Raw genomic sequence first — 3,701 nt, 5'->3', positions numbered from 1 at the left:
AAACAAGATATTCTTCTAGAACTCATAGTAAAGTCCAGCCTCCTTCACATAACATACAAATCCCTAAGCAATTTGGTTCATTTCACTCTTCTAAGCATATCCCCTATGATTTCTGATTATATTCTTTTCCTCTAACTATAACAAAGTATTTGAGTTTAAATAGAATGATTCTCTTTTTCTCATACATTTATGAATTAATACTACATGGCATGGCAAGTCAGAGGAAGAGGAAAAAGAAGTTATTATTGATTGAGGACATCTTTGTGGAATAGGTGAGATTTAATTTGGGCTTTGAGAAGTTGTCATGGTATAAAGTGCTAAAGTTAATAAAAATAAAATGTTCAGAAATTGCTGCTCAAATAATAGGATAAATGAGAGCACAATGGGGAGATAAAAGACAAATTCAATCAAGATGGTGGAAAACCTGTGATATTGTGCCACTTTAGAATTTATTCTGTAATGATTTAAAAGACATTTAATAAGAATATCATAGTTATAAATAGAGTTTAATTTTTCTAGAATAATCAAAGTGTTCATTGAAAAAATGTCATCAAGAGAATAGTTTGAAAATTTAAAAATACAAAATACCAACATTTTAAGTGCCTTGGAAGCTAGAAGTAGATCCACAAGGAGTCCATGGGCCAGATATGAAAGGCTGTAAGGCAGAAAATATACTGCATATCTGAGGGCATTCACAATCATTAAATTATTGTTTTACCTCCAAACCAAAGATGCACTAAAACCCATTCCTGCCCAGAGCTATATATTTTCAATCTTTGTTAGGGTCAAGATAGAGGATCTTATCTTGGGCAGTGCCAATGTGAATGTGATGGATGAAATGGGTTAAGACAACACTAGAGATAGCTTGAAGAAGAGTTTCCTATGTCTGAAAAGGTAAGAGAAATCTAAATAGAATGCAGGATCTGTATTCCAATTTTATGCTGAGTTAGAGGAGCTACCAAAAAATAGAGCATGGTTGGACACAGTTAAAAGGTGTTGAAGTATCCTAGAAAGTGATTGAAGTTATAAGGGAGATCATTACATGAGTAAGGTAAATTGAGCTATGAAATTTGGAATTGTGTAAGTGATATAGATGTAGCTAACAATAGGTGGGTGGTTTTTCTTAATATATAATAGATAGCTCTGAGCTAAACTCTTATCTAGAAGATAAGATTTACTTCTCACAGTAGCCAAGCAAATTAGGAACTATTGTTACCACTCTTATACAGTGGAGGAAACTGTGAATTGGTATAGTATAGGTATGAACTTAAACACTATCCTAGTTAATTAGCTTCATAGGACTGGGCTTTGAACCCAAGCACTGTGACTCAAAATTTCAACAATATTCTTTAGAGCACATATTCCAAAGTCAAAATTGGTACTGAAGTGCAAATTGGTGCTGATACAAAGCAGTGTAAAGAAAGATTTTGATTGGCTTTAGTGTTTCCAGTAAATAACAAATTAAATACCATACAATATAAAATACAAAACAACAAACACCAACCAATGAAGCACATGTTGAGAATGATAGAAATTGTGTGTGAAGACTATGGAGATAGCTGAACTCAATTATGTTTTAGAAGAGTATTTTTACAAATTGTTAAGACTCACTCAGCATTTACCAGTGCCATGAATGACTTTCTGACATTTTGCTTGAGTTAATTTATTTAATCCATACTTAATATGTAAGAACAGATTGAACTGAGAAAAATAGGTAAAGGGCAGAGAGAATCATGAATGGCAAGTATGTAAAACAGAGCTTTAAACCAAGGCAGTGTGGCTCCACAGTCCACATGTTCAACAACCACAAAGACACTGGAGAAAGTAAGTGACTGTTAAATAGAATTGAATGCAAGCTTTTGCCAAGAAGAGCCTGAATCAAGCAGAAACTATATTACATTAATGTTTCCTATTTCATTAAGTTTTTTAGTAATTACTTATAACAATTATTTTAATTATTACTTGTTAAATGATAATGCATTCTCAGTAGCAGTTTAAGGAGATTTATAGATCTGGTCCTTTATGCCAAAAAATTCCCACTTTTTGAAGTTTGGTTTTGTTATTTTTTTTTCTTGAAAGAACTGAGACAATAGGTACAAAATGTTTGCAGCAATGTTAGAAGAGAATTCTTCTTAAAAAGAAATACTACAATAATTTCTTCATACTAATATATACTTTTCAACTTTGCAAACATTAAATATTATTTTAATTCCCTAATCATGTTTGCAAGCAAATATGTATTTATGTGTGGGGAAAGTCTTCCACTCTTTCTATATACTTCAACCTTTTAAATATACTTAATGAGAGAATTTGCGAAAATATTTGTGACACATATGTGAGTTTTCATGTGCTACAGAAGTTGAATCTAAATGTTCTTTTTTGACACAGTGTGAGCCACACTGTATGTAAATGCAGTCACACATGCACTGAACATTAGGGAATGGTTATTTAATATTATGTCTCTTCAATAAGTCTCCAGCACAAAACATCCATTAGAAATGTTGCTTTCTCCTCAGCAGTCTCCTCAGGGCTCCTTTCACAACCTTGTTCCTCAAGGTGTATATGAGGGGGTTGAGGGTGGGAGTCACAACAGTATAAAAGAGTGTGAGGAAGATGCCCTGGCTGTGGCCAAAGGATCTCTGTGGTTGGATGTATATGACTGAGCTGGTCCCAAAATAAAGGGACACCACTAGTAGATGAGAGCCACAGGTCCCTAGAGCCTTGCGCCAAGCTTGGGATGACTTAATTTTTATCACAGAATGTGCAATGAATCCATAGGAGACAGATATCAATGCCATGGGAAGGAGGAGGAGAACTAATGTAGCCACAAAAAGCTGGACTTGGTTTGCATGGATGTCAACACATGCCAACTTGATCATGGCAGGTACTTCACACAAGAAGTGGTGGAAACGACAGTGTCCACATCGAGGAAGCCGTAGGGTGATGGTTCTTTGGATCAGAGTGTTTCCACTCCACTTAGCCAAGCTATTCCTGCCAGGGCCTTGTAGAATGATGGATACATGACAGTCATGTAGTTGAGAGGTCTGCAGACAGCCACATAGCGGTCAAATGCCATGATAGTAAGGAGAACACACTCAGTGGAACCTAAGGAGAGGGACACATAGAGTTGTAGCCGGTGGATGTGATGGTCTTGGCTGGTCCCCTCAGGTTCCACAACAGGTGGGGCACGATGCTGGTAGTGAGGGCAAGGTCAAGAAAGGAAAGATTAGTGAGGAAGAAGTACATAGGTGTGTGGAGTTTGAAATTTAGGTGGGAGACCACAATGATGGTTGTGTTGCCCACAAGGGTCAGAAGATAGGATATCAAAACTACCACAAAAAGGATGATTTCCAACTGGGGTTGGTCTGAGAATCCAAGCAAAATAAAACCTCCCTCAGAGGTTTTATTGTTTTCTTCCATCAGTCTTCAAAGGCAAAAGAGAAAAATAGAAATTTAATCTAGGGAAATATTATTATTACTATTTACATACAATATTTGAGATAAACTCTTAGATAAGGTTTTTAACCAGTGAAATTCTACAAAGAAGAAAAGATAATTATTAAAAAGACATTAATAAATGCAAAGGCCTTTTTCTGTCATTTTTTGTCACATTAAATATTTGATACCTCCTTTTCTTCATGAAATTGTCTCTTTCCCTTACATGTCAAATTTATTATTAAAGATAATCTACTTAGGAAACG

The 3,701-nt window shown here is 35.3% G+C and overlaps 1 pseudogene; it reads right to left on the bottom strand.

Annotated features, from left to right (window-relative positions):
* Window positions 1-2,492: 2,492 nt before the first annotated feature.
* LOC143402111 (olfactory receptor 2G3-like) lies at window positions 2,493-3,420 on the bottom strand (annotated as a pseudogene).
* Window positions 3,421-3,701: the final 281 nt, after the last annotated feature.

The sequence above is a fragment of the Callospermophilus lateralis genome, chromosome 6, assembly GCF_048772815.1.
Source record: "Callospermophilus lateralis isolate mCalLat2 chromosome 6, mCalLat2.hap1, whole genome shotgun sequence".
NCBI lineage: Eukaryota > Metazoa > Chordata > Mammalia > Rodentia > Sciuridae > Callospermophilus > Callospermophilus lateralis.
This window is presented reverse-complemented; position numbering and strand designations above follow the sequence as displayed.